Genomic DNA, 23,875 nt, shown 5'->3' with positions numbered 1-23,875 from the left:
ATCTTTAAATACTCCTTTATAACATTACTACTGAAACCACATAACTTCATTCCAACATCCTTCTAACATTCCTTAATTTTACAATATTTCTGTAGATAGTCTTTAAATTTCTTCCAATCTTCTTCTACCGACTCTTCTCCCTGGTCTCGGATTCTGCCAGTCATTTCCGCCAGTTCCATATAGTCCATCACCTTCGTCTGCCATTCTTCCCGGGTGGGTAGCTCTTGTGTCTTCCAATACTTTGCGATGAGTATTCTTGCTGCTGTTGTAGCGTACATAAAAAAAGTTCTATCCTTCTTTAACACCAATTGGCCGACCATGCCCAGGAGATCCATTAATCTTTTGTTTACCCCATCACTTTCCTAACCACAAAAAGTCAGTGGTTGCCATCATCATAATGTTGCACTGGAGCAACAGCGAGCCTTAAAAGACTTCAACCTTGCAAACTTAAATACAAAATGGCAACAGTCTGGGGGAACCCTCAGTGATGCAGCAAGACTTTTAAAATATTGGCATTAACAGGAAAGGAGGATCACCCTTGGAGTCCACTTCTGACATCAAAACGTATTGGGAAGCACTAGGCACAGAGCGGTGTAAGGGTGATTCTATAGTCTTCACACCCTACAACATGCTGCAGAGGAAAATTGGTGCATGTGTCTTTTGGGGCCATGCTCCTATGCAAGTCAGGTAACATGCGTGACAGCATACCCCACCCCACCCCCAAATCAGCATCTTTGGGGACTGCACTCTCACAGAAGCCAAAATGAGATGTCCTGGAATCCAGTCAGAAGCTGAAATGGTTTCTGCCTTTAAACAAGATAGGAAAATTGGCTTCTAGGTGGAGAAATCGAAATTGGAAACAGAACTGTTAGAACCCAGTACTAAGAATGTATCAAGAATGTACAATTTGTTGCTGAAGTGGAATACAATAGATGAGACAGTTAAATCAGCTATGATTAAATGGGCACAGGACATTGGACATGACATTATGTTTGCTGACTGGGAACAGTTATGGACCACCGGTATTAAATTCACGGCATGTAATGCCCTAAGAGAAAATATTATGAAAATGATTTACAGGTGGTACATGACCCCAGTTAAGCTTGTGAAGATTTATCATCTGCCCAATAATAAATGTTGGAAATGTAATGAAACTGAAGGTACCTTCTTTCACCTTTGGTGGACCTGCCCAAAGATTAAAGCCTTCTGGGAAATGATTTATAATGAAATTAAGAAGGTACTTAAATGTACTTTTCACAAGAAACCAGAGGCATTTCTCTTGGGCATGGTCGGCCAATTGGTGTCAAGGAAGGATAGGACTTTTTTTTATGTACGCCACTACAGCAGCAAGGATCCTTCTAGCAAAGTATTGGAAGACACAAGAACTCCCCACACTGGAAGAATGGCAGACGAAAGTGATTGACTTTATGGGATTGGCAGAAATGACTGGCAGAATCCGCGACCAAGAGAAAGAGACGGTGGAGGAAGACTGGAAGAAGTTTAAAGCTTATCTTAAGAACTGTTACAATATTGATCAGTGTTAAAATGTCAAGGGGAAGGAAGATGCAGAATTACAGCTGAAAATGTTTGATGACTTAAGGTGAAATTGAGAAATTTAATAAATTTAAATTTAATTGGCTAAAAGGGTTGCTGAAAAACTGTAAAATAAGGATGCAAAAAGGGTGAGGTATGGGGAAGTCTGAGAAAGGAGGTTTATGAAAATGAGGTTAAGAACTTATATTTGTGTGTTTGTCTGTATTTGTTGATGTTTTTATGTTGTTGCTGTTGTTTTGTTTTAAAATTGGAAAACTAATAAAAATTATTATATAAAAAAAGAAGAAGCTGAAATGGTTTCTGTAATCCCAGTATGTCCTGGACAGTTGAAAGGTCTTGCTAAACTGTGAACAAGGACAGGACCCAGAAACTTGCATTTAAGTATGTGGTGCTTTTATATACTTCCTCTTGTGGTGGTATTCAACTAGGTTTTACTTAGAGTAGATCCATTGAAAACAATGCCCCCAACTTATTCATGTTCATTCATTTCAAAGGATTTACTCAAACTAAAGGTGCATTCAGGTGTGGGGAATATTGCATTAGTGGTTATAGTGCTTCTGCCCTGTTTTCCATCGTTCCATTCACAATACAGTGCCTGTTGGTATTCTATACCAGCATGTCACACTAAATTTCATTCACATCAGTGGTGAATGTCATTTGAGAATGTTGCTATCCCCCTACCTTTCTACACAGGTGTGCTTTGGTTTTCCATGATTCATGAATCAAGATGTCAGGAAATAACTTCAGGGCAGAAACTACCCTAAATTTCATTTCTTTACTCTCACAATTTTCTGGGTTAATGGGGTTGCAGATGGATTATTTCTGGAACCAATTATTTGTTCATTCATTCATTCATTCATTTACGTATTACATGCCCTTCACCCTAAAGTTCTAAGGAAGTCAACACTAAACTTCTGCTATATTCCACTAGATTTCCAGAACTGGCTTTTAATACCATGTGAAAGCTCAAATACAAGATGGAAATTAACAATTAGGGAAATGTGGAGGAAATGGAATAAACCACCATCATTGAATGAAGGCTTCATTGAATATCAACCTATGTATCAATCACTCTCCTTGTGTGAATTTCCAAACTGCTTGGATGTTACCCAGATACCATATTCACCATATACTATCCAATATGCAGGAGAATGGTTCACCAAAGTGGTAATATACTTTGCATGCGGTAGGTCCCAAATTCAAAGCCCAACATCACTAGGTAGGGCTAGGAGGGAACCCTGGCTGAAACTGTAGAGAGCTACTGCCAGTCAGTGTAGACAATACTGAGTTAAATGGATTAGTGGTGTGACTCAGTATAAAGCAGCTTTCAGGGCACCAACATACTTATGTAGAGCAGAGACATCATGAAGATTATTCCCCTCCTGCTAGGCTGTCAGTTTCCTTTTCTTTTTTAAGTCGAGAGAGAGGAAAATGCACAATGTGTCCACATCTCTAGCCCATCCCTATAATTACTTTGTCCAAGGACCAGATCGTTTACATTTAGAGTACCTCCGGCACCAGTAGTTAGATATGTAATCCAACCTTATTATATTGCTTTCATTTCCAGTGGGCATCTTGTCTTTGTTTTTGCTAAGTGTAGTTATTTTCCTTTGTTATCTGCTGGGGAAAGCGGGCGGAACCTCAACAACAACCAACTCAGACACAGAATTAAAGTCTTGCCTTTCAGGTGGTTGTTCTGAATCATCAACTTCTGACTTTGTTTCATCTGGTTGAAATTATCCCCACTTTGCCACAGGGCTTCAATAGATGTTGCAGCTGGCAGAATAACCCTAATAACACTTGTTCTAATAGCAGGGAAGGATATCTGACCAATCCAGTGCTGATTCCGTAAATGCTCATTGCTGCCATTCTGATGATGGCAGCAGTAGCCTTAGGAATTAACCATTATGCTAAGGAAGATAAAGAGTACAGGCCCAATCAAACAGGCCTGATGCCCTGATGTGGTTTTAGTCTTCTGTCTAGAGAGACAGACATTGCCCATTCCATCTGTCCACTCCTTTTAGTGGTTCAGAATGTACTAACTGCTTCCCTTCCCTTTCAATAATGATCAATGCTTGTGTTATTAGCTATAGGAAAATATATAGTTCTCTGGGAAGAGGGACTGACTGCTAGACCACTCTGAGAACTGTCACTCTTTGAGAATATGGGTCTCCGAACAGCTCTCAGCTCCCTTAACAAACTACACTTCACATGATTATTTTGGGGGCTGCTATGATTCTGCTTTAAATGTGTATGTTTTTTTTTAAAAAAAAATATCTCAAATTCTTTCCCTGTAAAAAAAGGCATCCATTTTTTCTGCCTCATTTTCAGGGCACTGTAGAATTTATTTAGTTTTCTGGTGAATATAGGAACAAGTGTGATGTAGTGGCAAGTGTGCTGGTCTAAGACCTTGGAGACCTGGGTTTAAATCTTTACTCAGCCGTGAGGTTCACTGGGTGACCATGGGCCAGTCATAATCTTTCAGCCTAACCTTACAGGGCTATGGTGAGGATAAAATAAGGAGAGGAAAATCATCTACATCACTTTGAGCTCATTGGGTGAATGGTAAGTTATAAATGTAATAATCATAATCATAACAAATATTCTGAGCCTACTTTATCATTGTGATGTGGCCAAGGTTGTTGTGTGCTTTCTGCTGTCCCAGCAAACATGCCTCCAGCACTCCGCAGCCTCCCTGGCTGCCTGGGCTTCCTGACCTCACAAAAAACCATGGGAGGAGTTAGGTCACCATATATTTTAAATGGAATGCAGGCACCTGGGGAGGCTGCAAACCCAGACCACTGGTGATATAATTTGTAAGATTAAAGAGAGGACGAACACCTCAAAAAGTTTTTTGTTTTTAAAGATAAAACCCTGCACCCCCACCCTTTAAACCTTTGATGATTTTCAAATGCAGAGAGAGAGAGAGAGAGAGAGAGAGAGAGAGAGAGAGAGAGATTTTCAGGACAGCACTAGTCATAACATACTATAGGACAATTATGTTTTCTACTATTTATGCAACCAAAAAAATATAATTCTTGGCTTTCAAAGCATTGGAGGACAGGCTACTTCACAGTAAATTAAGACAGCATAAAACTCAGCAGGTACAACCCTTCAACAATCCATTGGGAGGAAGGGATGGGCCTTGCAATGTTGCAATGTGATCTTTAGCAGAAAAATAGGCATGTCAGAGTCCCTATTTGTGTCTGTCTTAGAAGGGTACTTCTGAATGACATTTGGGGGCAGTTGTGGGCACGCCCATGCATGCACATGTTACAGCTGATGAAATATTTTAAAGAACTGGTTCTTGACAGTTGTTGAAAACTTCTCAGCACAAAAGGCTGTGCTTCAATCAGAGGCGCTGAAAGGAACCAGTAAATGAAGAATGTCCACAAAGGAAAGAAATAGGGCGGAGGGACATAGATGGTAATGAATGGCACAGTGGGATACTAGTAGGTTACAGACTGTGGGCAGAAAACAACTGAGGACAAAAACAGTCTGCTCACTTCAGCAGTGCTTTATGCAGGAGAATGTCATCATGGATTGTGCCCTAGGAGGATGCTTATCGAAATGAATGTGCTTTGCTTACTCATTCCAGCTTGTTCAAATATGCTGCACAAAAGGATACACCCACCCTTCCAGTACGCCATGGTTACCACAGAATATGATTCAATGAGGCTTAAAAACATACACAGAGAGACAAAAACCATTTCACATTACACGGGGGTCCAAATCAAGCAACAACTGTGCCTGAATAAATATTTAACCAAATGCAAATAGTCTGTAGCAGCTGCATCATCTATAGAAAGTGATGTGTTGTTGTTGAGAGATGCATCAGGTTTGAGCCATTGAAAGGAGGCGATGCTTCATGAGGAGATCAATGTCCATCCCACACATCTCCAACACAAAGGGAAGGAAAAAGACATCAGCCTACGTGAACAAGGTAGAGAGATGTATTGACAAAGACATCTCTCACTTCTCATCCTCCCAATCTCCTCCTTTTCAAGTTTGTTAAACCAACAGGAAGATGTTATTTTTAATGACAGTAAGAGATGATAATGATATCTAAAATAAACACAATTCCTATCAATTTTGCAAGTCTCCCTGAAGCTCTCTTTGCTTTCCTGAGCTTCTTAGATGTTTTTCTCAAGAAGAGACATTCAAATTTGCCTTGAGATTGTGCTTACAGAGGGCAGGTTCATTGCTTTGCAGGTGGAGCATCTGCTTTCCATGCTGAAGACGGGAAGTTCTGCTCCTGGTGTCTCGTCTTCAAAAAGAGCAGGTGATATGAGAGACACCTGGCTGGAGAGTCACTGGCAGTCAGAGTGAAATTTTATAGTGAAAGTCAGTGGCAAGTCTTAGATCATGTCAACTCATATCAATTATCTGCATGAACTGGGAATGTTTTCATCAGTATGTGACAGGGGAGTTATGGTTCAGGGCATGTTGAGGAGCAGGGCAGGAAGTTCAGAACTGGACAGATGTGAGGAAGATGTCCAAACAAATTTCCATGCCCTACTTGCCAAGCTCCATTGGGGTGGGTGGGTCTGCTCCCATCTGTGAAGGTGGTACCTGGTTTTAGGTATCAAGCAGGGGCAGCCCTTGCCATTTCACCACCTCATGGGATTCCATTGCCCGAGGTGTCTGCTTCAGTCCACCTGGTGGCAAGAGACTGCACCCTCTTACACCCACCTGCTCAGTTGATGTTGTCTCCTGACCCGCCTCCCCCCTTGGATGCTAAGACCTGCTCCAGCTTCCACTGGGGCTTTCTGCTTTGCGAGAATGCTAGGGGGATGATATCCCTGCTACTACTTCTGTAGCAGCTGAATTCAGGGCAGAAATGGGAGATACCGGTCCCAGCTTCCCCCTCTCCCAGGCTCCCACCATTCAGCCCTGCCCCCCCCCCATTTTTTCCTCCTCTGCTGCCTGCACCAGAGCCTGCCAATACAAACCCAGTCCTAACAGTGCTGCAGGGCTCACGACAGGGCTAGCTTTCACATTTATGATATGAATGAGCCACAGCATTGTAGAATTTTCAAGGAATCCTGAGGGTCCAGGGAATGCAGGAATCCTTCCCACAACCGTCTCCTGTTCGGCTCACACCACCAACCTTCTGGTTAACAGCCAGCTGCACCGACTCATTGTGCCACTTTAAATTATGATATATCATTATATGACTTACTTGACTGAGAGTCCTTCTTGCTTTTCTCCATGGCTATCACTATGCAGCAAAGATCACATTCCAAATCACTTCCTCTGCATTCTTTCTCTCGGTGCACAGCCTTTACTACCCCTCCCCACCAAATGAAATTTATCAGGTCAAATGGATATCAAACATCCTATTATGCTCCTAATAATATTTTGAACTTCCATGCAGAATTTTGAATAATGTTGCACCCCCAGATCATCAGATGGAAGTCTCCTTTTCTACCACATTCCCTGTAGCAATTTCCACTGATATTAAGATATGATTTATTTAACTTGACAGGCATGAGATCCCATCTACAAAAAATGATTTCAAAGTAGCTTTCCATTAACTGAGCTGAACATGTAAAAGTTTGACCTTTCGTCCACAAGATTTTCCAGAACTTTCTAGATACCTAAATATTTTGCAAGAGGGAGCTATCAGTAGCATCTCTTCTCCAGAACCATTAACCAGTTGTCTGAACACCATGCTAAACAAATATTTTTAAGCCTAGTTATCTTTTAGGACTAAGCTAACCGCATCTCCCTTGTGGCCCTAGAAAAAGGTTATATAAATGGAAGGGGGGGGGGAATTAATTGGCACCATCCCTCAAAGTTCATTGAGGGGAGGGATTGGTTGTTAAACCACTCTGTAGCTCTGTGAGGGTCTCTAAACAACTCTCAGCATCCTTAATGAACTACAGTTCCCAGGATTCTTTGAGGAAAGTCATGCCTGTTTAAAATGGCATGAAACAGCTTTCTATGTGTATAGTGGAATGGGGCCCAAGTCTCACTGAGCTGGTCCTGGTTCGGAAAATCTCCAGTACACCAGGGTGGGCAGAAGATACTGCTAGATCTCTGGGTGATTTGCAGTAGATCAACTAGGAGTTTAGCAGGATTTGTTTTTAAATACTCATAATTAAAGGACTAAATCATACTGATGAAATGAAGCTTTTGAAGGGGGTAGTGGGTTTTTGTGCAGAAGCACTGTGAACTCAATTTACTTAAGGTACTAACCTCCATCCCCAATTCCTAGGCTCATGGTGTCTTAATTCTATGTCTTTTGCACATGTTATTGGTAGATCTTAAGATTCTGGAAACCAATATAAAGAAGTCATGGAAGCTTGCTTTCCACACTGTACACCACAGTACACCACACTGACGATGATTTCTTAGCATATCCACAATCTAGGTCACGGAATTTCAAAACTACATTAGCCCTCTGGTTAGATCCAATAGTCCAAGAGGTAATCTTAGCAGCACTGCATCAGTCTGAATGCAAATATTAAACCTCTGCTTAAAAACCTCCAACGAAGGAGAGTCCACCACTTTCTGAATGACTCCATGCCACAGTTGAACAGTTCTTACCATCAGAAAGTTCTTCCTGGTCAGAATCTCCTTTTTAGTAACTTGAAGGCATTGGTTTGGATCCTATTCTCTGGAGCAAGAGTAAGCAAGCTTGCTCCATTTTCCATCTTGGTCTCCCTCCTCTGTACATGTTCCTCTATTTTGCTTTGGTCAAACCACAGCTGAGATACTGTGTCCAGTTCTGGGTGCCACAATTTAATAAGGATATTGACAATCTGGAACATGTACAGAGGAGGGAGACCAAGATGGTCAACTGTCTGGAAACCAAGCCTTATGAGCAATGGTTGAGGGAGTTAGGTATGTTTAGCCTTGAAAAGTGGAGACTGAAAGGAGATGTGATAGCCATCTTCAAATATCTAAAGGGCTGTCACATGGAAAATGGAGCAAGCTTGCTTTCTCTTGCTCCAGAGAATAGGATCCAAACCAATGCCTTCAAGTTACTAAAAAGGAGATTCTGACCAGGAAGAACTTTCTGATGGTAAGAACTGTTCAAGTGTGGCATGGAGTCATTCAGAAAGTGGTGGACTCTCCTTCCTTGGAGGTTTTTAAGCAGAGGTTTAATAGCCATCTGTCATGGGTACTTTAGTTGAGACTCCTGAATTACAGGGGGTTGGACTAGATGCCCCTTGGGGGCAAAATACTGTGGAGTAGACTTCTGATATTTTTGAGACTTCAAGGAGGGACTCACCTAAAGAATAGTGACCTGTAAGGCAATCTCTTGAGTAACCACCAGCAGCTGGGCATGTGGGGGCAGAGCTGCTATACTATACTTGCTCCCAAGCACTGCACCACCCACCTTGCCCTTCTTCCTCCCAGTCAGCAACAGTGACCCACCTGCCAGGAAGTTAGCCAAGCTTCTCTACCCAACCCACTGAATTGCTTCTTCAAGTAATCCGGCCCTATATTGGCAGAATAGCTCACACATCTGATGAATGCCCAGTCAGGGAGGGGGAAACATACACAATGAGAAAATACGAAATTAGAGGGGGAAAGAGACATCCCTGGAAAATCCACCAGTGCCCATCCATCACATCATGGTTACAACATGTCCTAAAAACTCAAGATCTACCCACACTGGAAGAGTGGCAGATGCAGCTGATGGACTATATGCAACTGGCCGAGATGACTGGTAGAATCCGAGACCTGGGAGAAGAGAGGGTTGAGGACTGGAGGAAATTCAAGATTTATTTACAAAAATATTGTAATTTGGTTGAATGTTAAGAAGGATGCTAGATCATAAATAACTGCCCACCACTGAATTAGATCTGATTTTGACGATAAGTGAGATTAAGGAAAATATAAATTTTTTTGGAGAATTGCTAGATTTTATTTAAATGAGCGGAGATAAGATTGTAAACAAGTGGGTAATTTGCTTGGAAAATTTTTTTGTAACGATGTAAGTGGGAGCGGGAGATGTGAGGGAGTCCAAAGAAGTGACGAAATTATGTTATGATATAAGTAATGTCGTTTATTATTTATGCATTTGTATTCAAAAAACTTTAATAAATATGTATTTAAAAAAAAAACATGTCTTGAGCAGCAGGGTAGCTCATATATAGGATTGAATAATAAAAATCTAAGCAAAATCAACACTTGTGGTAGCCGAAGGACAATTATAACTCTAGTTACTGTTACTAGGGAACTGGTTTGAGTCAACTGAATAAAAGGAGAATTGCAGAAATGTATTGTTCCGATAAGTAGTGGTGCCAAAAATGGTTCATCGGTGAAGCTCAGTTTTCCCTCCTCCTCACTTCATCTCCAAGAGTACATGGAGGCAGGGAAAGGGAAAGCTTTATCTCTATGCTTTATCAGAGATATGTAACCTGTGGACCTCCAGTTCTAGTTGGACTGCTACTTCCATCATTCCTGACTATCGACCACACTGGAAATTGATGCTGTTGGAAATACCTGGAGGGTCACAAGTTAAGCACCACAAAGAATCCAGTCCACACAGAACATGACTAAATAGGCCACCCACCATATGCTACAGTGAAGGCTCGATAAATGAAAAGAGGAGGGGTCTATCAATACTTAATAGACATAGTAGCTAAACAAATGCTGAAAGCTGTGATAGTCCCTGGAATATAATGGGTTGGGCCAAAGAAGCTATAAAGCATTTCATAGCACATGGGAGAACAGGGCAGCCCCTTCACATGCAGAAATACATATGTGCATTTTAATCATTGGACTGTGTCTCTTCAATGCAGACTTTCCACCATGCAACCAAAATTGCACCATGTATGCACAAGAGCAGAAGCTTTCAACCTTTTTGAGTCCATGGCTCGCTTAACTAACTGCATTCTTTCTGCAGCACCCCTGTGGGGCTCAATAGCCCAGCCATGCCCCCCCTTGTCAACAGAGCTGGCAACCTCTCACACTTTTTCAAACACCCTCCCTTGTAGAAGGTTCCCTCACTCAGCCTCTTTTCCTCTCCTTGAGAGCCCTCTGGGCAGCAGCTGCTGCTGCTTTTGCCATCCCTGGTCTCTGAGCTGCCCCTCACCCACCCCAAAGAGAGGTGCCTGCCAGAGGCACCCTTTGCCTGCAGAGCTTATAACCAGGGCTGCTGCAATAAAAAGCTGTGCAAGTCTTTGGGAGGCAGAGATGTGAGAGGGCATCAGAGGAGGGAGGGAAGGAAAGAGGGACAGAGGCCAGTGTTGCTACGGCACCCATGACCATCATTCATTGCACCCTAAGGTGCCATGGCACACTGGGTTGAAAATCACTGCACAAGAGATTGAGGTTTGGAGAACCAGTCAAAAATTATTTAGGGAAACATACTAAGGGGGCAAAATAGCTCAGGGCTAGGGCATCTGCTTTGTCTAAGGAAGGTCCCTTGTTCAATCCTTGACATATCTATGTAGGGCCAAACTAGATGGACCAATGTAAAGACTATGCATGTTCAGTGGGTTCAGAATGCTAGCAGTTTGGGGGGAGGAATGGAAAACAGAGGGGGGGGGCCTTAATTAAGTGACTGGAACACCAAACAGGAGCATTTCACGCTGCAGCATTTAGTTGCATTTCACATTTCTTCTGTGCCTTTCCAAAAGAATATTTCTTTTAGAAAACATTTTAATCGAAAATGATTTCCCCTTTAAACCTGCTGCCAGCTCTAGACAGAACACTAGAAGCAAACCCCCATGTCACTGACATTATTTATTCATCCTAGAATTTCCATGATACTAATAATAATAATATAAACCCACTTTTAGCTGCAACCCAAACACAGGTGCTTAAACTTGCATGCTCACTTCAGAATTGTAGCAATCTAATTAGCAATCACAGTGGTATAAGGTTTCATCTCAGCTCACCTGAAAAGTCACACAGCATAACGATGCTTGGGAATGCATGGAAATTAAATGCCGCCAATAAACATTTCACTTCAGTCTAGTAATTGTTTCATATAGGAGCAGTAAGGAGGTTAAAATGTCTGCTGGAGGAAGGGAAGGGGGAGCTATTAACGTAAGCACCAATGTTGTCCTCCATAGCAATAGAAAACAATTGTTTTCCATTTTCTTTATAGCAGCCTTTTACATTTTTAGAGCTGTGATCATGTCTCCTGCATAATGCTCTTTATCCAGAAAGCTGAATTCACCCAGTTCTATCAATCTGCCTTTGCATACTGACCCCTTTATGAATTTGTTCGCTTCATAATTCACTGACTACAATGTGCATCGTTGCAGGGTTGTTCTTCTTTTCTGTTTAAGTGGCAATGACTTACATCCTGATCATATGGCAAATATGGGTAAACTCATTACAATATATTTGTGTACAGGGAACATGGCAGGAAGCCTTTCCCCAAGCTGTATGTGCATTCAGCTGCAAGAGACCTTATGTGTACATTAGCAATATGTACTGTGTGTAGGCTTGGCTGTGCAATTAGATACTCTGCAGGTTTGTGCTTGCTATGTGTCTGTTCACGGGCCCACCTGAAAGTACACACAAGGCACAAGGTCAAGGAAAGGACTTGCTGTTGAAAGTACACTGGGGTCACATGGCGGTGGTTGCAGCAGTGTCTTTCAGCAAGATCTCTGCCAACACCACACAACCCCAGTAAGTGAGGCTCCAGGGTGGGAGAGTGGGGGTGACAGGGAGCAGCACCTGGGCCACCCCTGCCTACAATGAATCAATCAATCAATCAATCAATCAATCAATCAATCAATCCCTACAATTCTCTGGGAACTGTAGCTCTGTAAGTGGTATAGGGATCTCCTAACCACACTCAGCACCCTTAACAAACTACAGTTCCAATGAGTATTTGATGGGAAGCCATGACTGTTTAACTTGGTAAAGGTAAAGGGACCCCTGACCATTAGGTCCAGCCATGGCTGACTTTGGGGTTGCAGCGCTCATCTCGCTTTATTGGCCAAGGGAGCCAGTGTACAGCTTCTGGGTCATGTGGCCAGCATGACTAAGCCGCTTCTGGTGAACCAGAGCAGCACATGGAAACGCCATTTACCTTCCTGCCGGAGTGGTATCTATTTATCCACTTGCACTTTGACGTGCTTTCGAATTGCTAGGTTGGCAGGAGCAGGACTGAGCAATGGGAGCTCACCCCTTCACAGGGATTCGAACCGCCAACCTTCTGATTGGCAAGTCCTACGCTCTGTGGTTTAACCCACAGCGCCATCCGCGTCCCTTGGTATAGTACTGCTTTAAATGTATAGAGCAGATGGGTCCTGAGTCAAGTATATGGGAGGGAAATTGCAAAGATAGGTCAATATAAACATCGTTTAAGGGACTTGCTCTCTCAACATTTTAATGGTTACATTTCTCTGCTTAAGTAATTATAAAACACCAAACACAGGCCTAATTATGCAGCCTTGCAATAGAAGTCAGTGAATTTCCCGCAATTATACATCTGTATCCATCCTATGGCTCTTCTCTTGGAACTGAAAACGGACACTGAACAGTCCTTCAATTAAGCTATGTTCTACTGTCATGAATCTGGCAGAATAACATGATTGTGAATGTCAAATGCCACGGACAAGTCAATGTCTATTGTCCCCTAGAGCCATTTCCTTCTTGTACAGCTGGAGCTGTGCGGTTAAATTTTAGCAGCTCAGAGGCTACAGAAATGCAATGTACTGGAAGCAGCTTTAATTTCTAGGGGGAAAGGAAAGGGAGGGGGAGGGAGGCTGAGAAAGAGCTGATTTCTATTTATAAAATTCAGATTCCCAGTGCCAGGCTGGCAGACAGCACTCGTGGCCTAAGGCTTCAACTGTGGCCAATCTGTGCAATATATCACTAGACCTCAGTAACCTGAATATTGTAGTACAGCATGTTCTTATGTGTTTCTGTATGAGAGTGCTTGTACACTTAAATATGTAGAAGCAGGCCCAATTTTGCTGTACTGGATGGGCCTCATGTGTAGTGAATCTTCCACAGCGCAGGTGTACACCAGTCTGGAATGCCAGCACTTCAACTGATAGGACCTAGTGGTGCAATTTAAGAGTACTACCAGCTGCATCATGGAACTGCACAGGTAGGAGAAGGCAATTTTAAATACCCATCACCATGTCTACATTTATTTTTTATTTTTAATGTAATGTATATGCTCCCTTTGTACAAACCACAGGAGAATTTACAAGCAGCTAATAGATTTTTAAAATACATAAAACAGCACAATCATTTAAATCACTGAAGAACACTTGCTAACCAAGCGTAACTTTTTAGGGTCTTAACTAGCCACCTAAAATTATGGAGAGATGATGATAAACATACCTCAGTAGGGAGGGAATTTCATATTTAAGGAGCCACCACTGAAAAGGCCCTTTCCTGAGCCCCCCACATGTACCTCATACAGACAAGACACCCCCAAGAGGAACACATCATCTCTCTCCTCATAGAGGTCATCATACATACATCATACCAAAGCAGTTTTGCGTGGACAGGCGGAGTCCTCAGATCCCGAGTGGTCCCCCCCGTCATGTGGAATAACGACTCTAGACAACGTGCTATGGGGTTAAATTGGCCACAACTTTATTAAATTTCAAATGTGGGTAGACCTTGGCTCAGGCATTGGGCGTTCTCCCTCCCTAGTCCCCAGCTGGGGACCTAGGGAGCATCAGGGTTATCCAGTGTGTGTGTGGGGGGGGATGGGCCGGCTCTGGAGAACATATGTTCAAGCAGAGATAGCCGCCCCCGTTACGCCGCCGCAGGGGAGAGCAATGACGACCTTTCGGCGTACGGCCAAAGCCTCCCTTCAAAAACCCCTTTAACGGGGAACCCTGGTATCGCCGCTGCAAAGAGGAAGATGGACTAAAGGATTCCGCCCAAGGCCTGATACCGCCAAAGTTGTGACGTTTTGCTACGGGAAAGGCGAAACCTGCCAATGCAGGGAAATTCCTTTCCGGCCCTTTAACAGCGACCTTATCGTAGCAGCGCCCGCATACCTGTGGAGACAGGTTAACCTGCAAAACCTATGAAGAAAAGTTAACCTGCAAAAGAAGACATTAACTGAGGGTGGGTAGGGTGGGAGAAGCTTTGGAGCCAAGTGAGGATTAACAATTAAGATCCACCCTCTATTGTGTGGGCAGGTAATCCCTCCCCTTACCTGGCCTGGTTTCCCTGGCAACGCTTCCCCCAGGTGGGATTGGACAACTCACTGGGGTAGGCGGGGACCTCCAGGTATCCCACCTGAGGGAAGGCAAAGCCTATGCTGATGGGGCCACTCCAGATCCAGGGCTGCACGTGTCCACGCAAAAGGCGCCCCCCGTTTTAAGTGGGGAGCGGTCATTGGTACCAAAACTGGGCCTAAACCCTGATAAGATGTCTGGCAGACAAAATGTGAAAAGGTGAAGCTTTATAATTTCATTTCCATACTAGAAAAGGCTTGCCCTGTTTTATTTGTGCCAGCTATGCAGCTGTTAAGGGCACAAGGCATCATTTACTTTGCTCCTGTATCTGCACTTCTCACTGCAAGCTGCTTCTGTTGGAAGAGAGTGAATCTCTTCAGCAGGGAAGATACAAAAATTGTCTCATATTCCTTCTTTCTGATTGCTTAGTGGCAGTGAATAAGTTAGTAAGTGACCTTAGCAATCGTGACACCTCTGTTTGCACTGAACAAACCTTAGAACTTTGCCTCCATTGCCTTCTAACTTTATGCATGTCTGATAGACTTTTATTTTTGTTAATTTAATGAAAGCTAAGAGTCTGAATCTCCTGCTGTGTGGCAGTAGTGGAAGAGCAAATGAATATGAAATAGAAATAGTTCAAAACCTCAAATTAATTCATTTTTGGTCCACCTGGCAATTATGGGAACTACTTTCAGATGTAGCTGGAAGATATGACAGAGATAACCTATGACCCTCCAGATATTGAGAAACTACAACTCTTACTACCGCTGGCCATTGACCACACTGGCTGGGGCAAATTGTCGTTCTGCAATGTCTGGAGGGCCACAAATTAGCCACATCCCATATATATGAAGTGAGGAAACTGAATGTATCGTATACCCAGTCAACAGTTTAGTGGTAGGAAATTTGTGGCCTTCCAGATATTATTAGACTTTCAATGGGCAGAGATGATGGGAGCTGTAGTTGAAGGAACCTAGGATGGGAAACATGTGAGCCCTGTTCCTCCCTTTGCATTGGATCATTTTCTCAAACCCTGGTGTAGACTTGGTACAGCCTTCAGGTGCCATAACCTGCATGTCTTTTTGAGCATGGCCAGCCAAAAGGTATGTCATTTCAAATACATAAAACATCCAAGATCTAGTTGATTTCTTTTAAGGGCAGCCTGATTGAATTAAACCTGGAACATTTTTATTTCATCTCGTGGATGGCATTGCCAATAAGAAGAGAGCTGAGACCAATGGAACGTAATCCAAGCCTTCATTGCCACTGTGAGTTCTTTGTCATTTAAATAGCCATAGCTGAGCTGATTATGCCTTTCTGATCACAATGGCACAGGATGGGAATATTGTTTTTCCAAGAGCCCCAAATGTGTTAATTTTCCTGGGAAATCTGTATGGTTGTTTTGAATGTTGCTTTCTCTCCCCTCTCCCCTCCCAGAGGAAACAAGCCAACAAAGGAGTTTAGCATTTTGTGCATTTATTCGGCAGTATGGTGGTCTCAGTAAACAAAGTATCAAGGTGTTTGTGTATCACTACTATACAGTAGACTTTAGCCCCATTGCTTGATGAAATGGCAGGGAGAAAGTCATCAATGGAATGTGTAACATCTAGCCAGTTTCCCTGTGTGGTACCTCTGCACAAGGAGATTTTCCACCAGCCTTCAAAGAATGCCATTTGCATATTTATTGCCTTCTTATTTGTGTCTCTCGTCTTTATTTACCACCCTGCCTATTTTATTTCCACCTTATCGTAATGCTCCTTAAGCACAGTCGCTTCATGCTTAGATAAAGGGGCTGGAAAAAATTTCACACTGTTGTTGCTCGTCAGCATTTGTGTCTATACTTTTGAAGCCAACCATACAGAGACTTATTTCCAGTGGTGTTGATTGATTCAGTTCCCAGGTTATTCCCTCCACACCCCTCTTTTTGTTTGCTTGCCTTCCAGAAGCTGCAGCTCAGGAATGACAAAAGGTCAAAGGAGAAAGGCAATGGAGGTGAGCAGAGAACTACATTTGGATGAGGGAGAAAATTGATTCGGTTTGCATTTAGGAACATAGGAAGCTGCCTTATACTGAGTAAGATCTTTGGTCCATGTAGCCTAATATTGTCTACACTGACTTAGCAGCAGCTTTCCAGGGTTTCAGGAAGGAGTCCTTCCCAGCCCTGTCTAGAGGTGCCAGGGACTGAACTTAGAAACGTCTGCATGCAAGGCAAATGCTATAGCACTGACCTATGGTCCTTCCCCAAAGTTAGAGACAAAGCTTTCTTAAACAATATGCAAACTGAAGCACATCCATCCTTGAAAGTCACAATGCCTTTCTCCAGCCAAGTAATATCCACAAAAATGCATAGATGGCTGCTAGCCATGATGGATGGATGCAGCCTCCAAAGTACGAGACTGGGCCATTTCATACCACTTTGCTGGGAAGCAAAGCAGGGGTGGGTGCTCTCTTCATATCCTGCTTGTGTACTTCCTGAAGGCACCTGGTTAGCCACTGCAGGATATGGGTTGATGGACTAGACTGACTTTTCACCTAATCCAGCAGGGTTCTCCTTATGTTATTAAGTCCATATCAGTCTCACTATTTTATATAGAGTAAATGTATGATCAGGGATTTCATGGAAGGGAATAATGTACTATGACATTTAATTTGGAAGCAAGAGTATCCTAAACTCCTTTCTAGCATGAGGAACCACAGAGTTCAAAGCCTTTTTGGGGACAATGGCTAAGCAGTTGCTTGCCAATATGGATTTTGAACAGCTCTCTCCAGACTTGGAATTCCTACAACTGTCTTGACCGTGGAGGTAGAACATAGCCATCATGACTAGCAGCCACTGATAGCCTTATCCTTCACACATCAGTCTTTTAAACTCATCCATGTTGGTGGCCATCACTACATCATGTGGGATTGAATTCCATAGTTTGTCTATAAGCTGTATGAAAGCTACTTTTTAAAGAATCTGTCCTGAACCTTCTAAATTTCAACTTCATTGGATGTTCTCTACTTGCAGCATTATGGGGAAGAAAACACTTCTGTATCCACTTCCTCAATACCATTCATGTTTTCATGTCTCTCTTACTTGCAGTCTCTCCCAGCCCAACCTAAATATGCCAGGGGTCGAATCTGGGACCTTCTGCAGATGCTGTACTGCAGCCAGCCTTGGGACTACCATAAATGACCGGACTGCATTACAAAACCATCTCTGCACTCCATTCCTGATTTGATGTATATAAATCCCCTGTCAGCTGACAGCACTTGAACATTTCTAAAAAACCTTCCCTTTAAAAATTCTGTTTCACATAAGATAACTGGAATGCTATTTGTGCTTGGATATTTATTTATTTTTTAGTTCAGAAATATCTAAGCTGATTCTTCCACCTCCCACTTGAGAATAAATAGGCTCTTAAGGAAAAGGGGGGGGGGAGGGAGGGAAGCAATCTTCCTATAAGTTATACTTTTGTGCTATAAACTTAAACACATTTATAAACAGCTTTACAGCCGCTTCCTGGGACGTGTAGATAAAAGAAGCACTAAAATGCAAAATCCTTTTTAAGCAGATCAGTGTTGGAGAACATGCAGCATATTCTCAAAAAGAAAAGAACGAGGGGCTTGTAAAATTTCATGCCCGCAACTTACATGTTATCTTAGGCAATCCACTCTGAATGTGTTATGTAGTAGACAGAGAATAGGCAAGGCTTTTATTTTCCAGGGCAGACTTGCATTTGTGGGAAACTTTGTTGGCATTGTAATCTGAGCCATCAAAGAGCAGTGGGCAAGTTCTGTTGAATGGCATGTTGCCAACCCTACTCAGAGCAGACCTATTGAAATTAATGGACCTCAGTTAGACAGGTATCCAGCCACACCTTTTACATCAGGCTGTGAGGGGATAGGGTAGATTAAGTGAAGGCATCCCTTCATTTCCTTCCACCAGCTCAGCTGGCCTCCTGCCACCGATGGAGTGACACTGGTGCAGAATTCCCCCTTCTGTCCACTAATGGTACTCCCACTGGCAAAACCAAGAGGAAGGCCCTTAAATGGGGCATTCCAAGGCTGGGGCTGAGCCGAACTGTGATCTGTTCGATCCCAAGCTGCTCTCATAACCTCTTTAAGTAGGACTAATCCACTGGCTGCAACCCATATGGATTCATGGTCTACCCTTTACCATGCCGTCACAAGGCAAGTTACATGAAACTTAAAAGAACAATGAAGCCACATAGGGCATAATAATACTAAACCATCAATTGGACCACATCAAACAGCAAGCAAAGCCAGTGTCAATAAGGCAGAAGAAGTGATATTCTGGATGCATCCTCCATGCCAGAAAGCCTATGCAAAGCAGTCCATCTTGGCCTGTTGATGAAATGGGTCTAGAGGCAGCTTGGAGGGCAGCTCCAGGAAGCCACCACCAGGAAGACCATGTTGTGTCTATGTTTGGATAGTGATGCTCATGAAAATGAAATTCACAAATTCCAGTATGAATTGGACAGGAGTAGCCAAGATGCAACTCCAATCAGCCTCAGCTTGCTTGGCCAGTGGCCTAGAGTGATGGGAGCTGTGATCTAACCACATCTGGAGGGCACTGTCTGGAATGCAGTGGGTGCTAGCAGTACCAACACTGATGAAGTTTTTATGCCAGGCAAAACCTCTGACTCTTCCACATCTGGACTGTAGCCAATTGAAGAGAGATATGAATCACATCTACTGCTTAGCCGACTTTTGCCTCTGGCCTACTCACCATTGTCATGTGGCCTCAGAAGGCTGCAAAACATTCCCCAACCTTTCTGTTAAGACAAATGGTTAGGAGTACATTTGCAAAGTAGAGAAGAAAAAAGTTCACAAAGGAGCTTTTGTTGTTATGCATTCATGTTTCACTGTCAAAGCACATGGGTGCCTTCCAAAGTTTCAGATGCAAAATTAGGTCCTTGCCCCCAAGATGCTCACTGTCTAAGAGCAACAGCAGAGGAAAAAGAGCAAGCATAAAGAGGGAAGAATTTGGTCAGATGCAGTTCTGCACTTCCCCATGATAACTGTAACTTAAAGTGAAGTGACTCGGCAAATGAATTTGCATTTGAAGTCATGGCATTTGTAGATCTAAGCATATTGGATCAGATACTGGATTTAGTACTATGATACATCCCTGGGGAATATGTCAGAAGCTTACCTTCATCCCCCCCCCCACATTTTTCTCTGGTACATAGAAAAAGAACTTTTTTAAAAAATCAATTACTAAGGTAGTTGAGGAGGGATAGATGGGAGTCCATTCTTCTCTTCTCCTTAAAATTGATTTACAAAAGCGCTTTTATAGCACCACTAAAAACCTGCCACCACAACTCGTTCACAAAACTTTAACTGTATCAGGAGGCTTTGAATTATTCTTCAAGAAGATGGCTGTGTCTGGGTTTATGGGGAAATTCTCCACAGTGCACATCTCCTTGTCTAGCTTTGATGGTCCATGGCCTCACATCAGAGAGAGAGGGTGGGGTGGGGGAGCTGGCATTTCTTCTTCAATTGGAATAGTATACAATAGCATGAGAAATTTAATTATGTTCACATTATGCTCCCTTATGTTCACATAAAGTGGGTATCAAAAGCCCCAAGCAAGGAAGATGATTGAGTTTAGAAAGAAGAATTTCTGGGGGTAGGGGAAATCAACTGAGAAAAGACATGAGAGATAAAATTATGCATGGTTGTGGTATAAAAGGTGGTTACAGTGACAGAATTTTCTCCCTCTTTCATAACAACAAAATTTACTACATAAAAACATAAAAGAGCCCTGCTGGATCAGGCCAAAGGTTCATCTCGTTCCCACAGTGGCTCTCCACATGCCTGTGTGAAGCCTGCAAGTGCAACTTAAATGCAACAGCACTTCTTCCACTTCTGATTCCCAGTAACGAGCATTCAGAAGCATGCTACCTCTAACAGTGGATGTAGGACAGAGCCATTGATTATGGGTTATCCAAATTGATTGGGGTACAGTTCAGAACAGACAAAAGCAAGTACTCTTCCACACAATGCATAACGAAGCCTACGCCAGCCGATAGTGATAGCAACCAGCTGTGTCTAAAATGAAAGGTTAGACAAATGCCAAGTGAGGAGGTTGTTAGCCATGACAACTGATGACCAGAATGGAAATTTAACTTAATGACTTAAAAAATATATTTTTAACTAAAGCCCCATCTTCACTATATATTCAAAACAGTTTCATACTGTTGGTTTCTGCTCTCTTCACTGTGCAGCGAAGTGCTTGTCACGAGACAGGTGTTTACATTCCACAGTCTGTGCTGTTGGGTTTTCCCACGGGAAAGGGAGACTGGATGTGACGTACACTGGTTTCCTGTTTTTCACTGTTCTCACAGAGTGTTTCTCTCCGTGCTTCAGAGGAGAGAGAATGCTTTCTCTGCTCCGGCAGAGGCAAGATGTTTTTCTGTAATCTACCAGCTTTGAAGTGTAAATAAAGTAATATAGAGTATGTGGCACGTACTCCTCATCATTCCGCTGTGCTTGGGACACTGCAAATTCAACATTTTTGGTTATGGGCCCAGAAGAACGCAATCAATCTTGGGACACTGCAAATTCAACACATACAGCAGTCATGGCTTCCCTCAAAGAATCATGGGGACTGTTGTGTGTTTTTTTAAGGTGCTGAGAGGTAGGAGAACCCTAACGAGAGTTGCAATCCCCAAAGTTGTCAGACGACAGGGATTGATTGTTAAACTAGTCTGGGAACATTAATTACCGCATTTTTCGCTCTATAAGACGCACCAGACTACAAGACGCACCTAGTTTTTGGAGGAGGAAAACAAGAAAAAAATATTCTGAATCTCAGAAGCCAGAAGAGCAAGAGGGATCGCTGCACAGTGAAAGCAGCAATCCCTCTTACTTTTCTGGCTTGTGGGATAGCTGTGCAGCCTGCATTCGCTCCATAAGATGCACACACATTTTCCCCTTACTTTTTAGGAGGGAAAAAGTGAGTCCTATAGAGCAAAAAATACGGTAAATTTAAACAGTTTAAAACAATATAAGAAAACATCACAGACATTTTAAAACCATATAAAGTAGACACTCATTGCAGAGGCCTACTCATCCAGTTGGGAAAGCTTATCACAAGCTTCCTCAACCTCGGCCCTCCAGATATTTTTGGCCTACAACTCCAATGACCCCTAGCTAGCAGGACCAGTGGTCAGGGATGATGGGAATTGTAGTCTCAAAACTTCTGGAGGGCTGAATTTGAGGAAGCCTGGCTTATCAGAACAGAAATGCCTTCAATTGTTTCTGGAAAGTGCAAATAGTAAGGGCCTGTTTTACCTCAACAGGAATGTTGTTCTGCAGTTACAGGAACAGCCACAGTAAAAACCCTGCTTCCAGTTACTGTGGAGTAGGCAGGTGGGATTTTGGAACTTCTTGGAGAAATGAAATGTTGTTGGCATTCATCTGTTTTGAGAGACAATGGAGTGAGCCTCCAGGGGTCAAACCATTGTGTTAGCAGCACAAACCATTGTGTTAGCAGTGACCTCCCTGGGGCGCAAGCTGGGCAGTATGCATGGAGGTCCTGAGCTGCCCAGATGACAAAACCACTCTATTGGACTCACTGCTGTGGTCCAAAGGAAAGCAGAGCAATATGTTTGGCACCAGCTTGGCTGCAGGAGTTGCTGGAAGGAGGCATACAAGGTGCTAGCCAACCACCTTAGGGACTCCACTTTGAATTTCTGATGGGTTTACTCCTTGGCTTTTTCCTCTCCCAAAGATAACCTGCAAGGGAGCAGAGAGTTTGGAGATTCCCTTCTTCTAGATGGGCCCCATCTGCCCCTCATGTGCAGAAACTGCCCTCTTGACCACTGGACTCACTATTGGTCTTGTCCGATCAATCTGCCAGAGCCTGGGCTTTTTCCCCAGAACCCAAGCATGAAAAATCTCGAACCCAACTGAAAGCTGATATTTCACTCACAACACAACTCCAGCAGCAAAGAATAGCTTTGCTTTTAAATAGCTTTATTTAATTGGTGGCAAGTGGGTTGAGTTTCTTGTAGTTGTACAAGCAGCAGGTTAAGCACTTAAGATTTAGTTTGCCTCCCTAGCCATCCAACCGTTTTAGAGACTCAACTCCATAGGGTTTATTCCTTAACCATTTCTTCTCCCAAAGATATCCTGCAATTTAGCAGAGGTGCAGAGTCAAAGCTTTTTCATCTCCTGGAGGGGCTAGCTTTCCATGTCAACAAACCCCATCTGCCCCTCATGTTCCTCTACACCACATACAGAAATTGCCTTCTTGACCATTGGACCCACTATTGGTCCTGTCCTTGCAATCTACTGGAGCCTTTCTTTGCATGCAGGTGAAGTCCCTAACTCACTGAGGGTTTGAGACCCATTGGCTACCCTCACCTGGTTTAGCTGGCCAGTTGAGGCCGTCCCTGGGGTGAGGCTGCTGTTGCATGCTGACAGTGTCTAGATGCCACAGGTGAGAGCTGAGTGCAAGGTGGGGGCCAAAAGTGGACAAACTAACCCAGAAGGAGCATGATGTGTCCCCCACCAGAGGTACTTCCCCTCCCCTAACATCCCATTCACCCTACTTTCTGGAGAAGCCTACTGGAAATACAGTAGTCTCTCAAGTAACGCCTATAGGGCCTTTGTATGTTAGTACCAATAACTTGAATTTGGCCCAGTAGCAGATTGACAGTTAGTGCAAATCCTGCAAGCAATGTGTGATGTGCTGGTGATAGTTTGCTTGCACAAGCAACCTCAGGACCAAACCTGAGGGTTCCCCATACAGTTCCCCACAGTTCATGGCAGCCCCTTTTAACCATCTGCAGACTAGACCTATCCAGCTCTTCACCCATTCCTTGTAGAAGTTGGTTTTCAGATCCCTCACTACCCTCTGACTTCAGACTGGAGGCAGTGGGGATAACACTGCTGGATGATGTCTTATGTAAACCCCTTGCCAGTAAAAATCAAAGCCTAATGCATAGGCAGCGAGGTTCCATCCCCGTCTGCCTACTACTATTCTAGCTTTTTTCTTTCTTTCTATTTTCAAGGTGCATTTTTATACAAGGATTTTTTTTAAAATGATCCCTTCTTGCAATTTGAAATGGTACCATCCACTTTACCCTTCCCTGAACTCAGTTGCTTCATTCTTTTGCTTGTGGAGAGTTCAGGGCTTAGCAATAGACTCTCCAATGTGTTGTTAAATTAGCTCATTC

At 43.2% G+C, this 23,875-nt stretch overlaps 1 long non-coding RNA gene across 1 annotated transcript in view; it reads right to left on the bottom strand.

Moving 5' to 3' along the window:
- Nucleotides 1–21,603, bottom strand: part of LOC307208346 — a 364,268-nt gene extending 342,665 nt beyond the window's left edge. The window contains exon 1 of the long non-coding RNA XR_013835115.1: nt 21,538–21,603. This is a non-coding gene — a long non-coding RNA (uncharacterized lncRNA). The remainder of the gene's footprint in view (nt 1–21,537) is intronic.
- Between the last annotated feature and the right edge of the window lie 2,272 nt (nt 21,604–23,875).

Source organism: Podarcis cretensis (genome assembly GCF_951804945.1).
Source record: "Podarcis cretensis genome assembly, chromosome: Z".
NCBI lineage: Eukaryota > Metazoa > Chordata > Lepidosauria > Squamata > Lacertidae > Podarcis > Podarcis cretensis.
The sequence above is the reverse complement of the archived record's forward strand: the minus strand, read 5'-3'. Positions and strand labels throughout refer to the sequence as shown.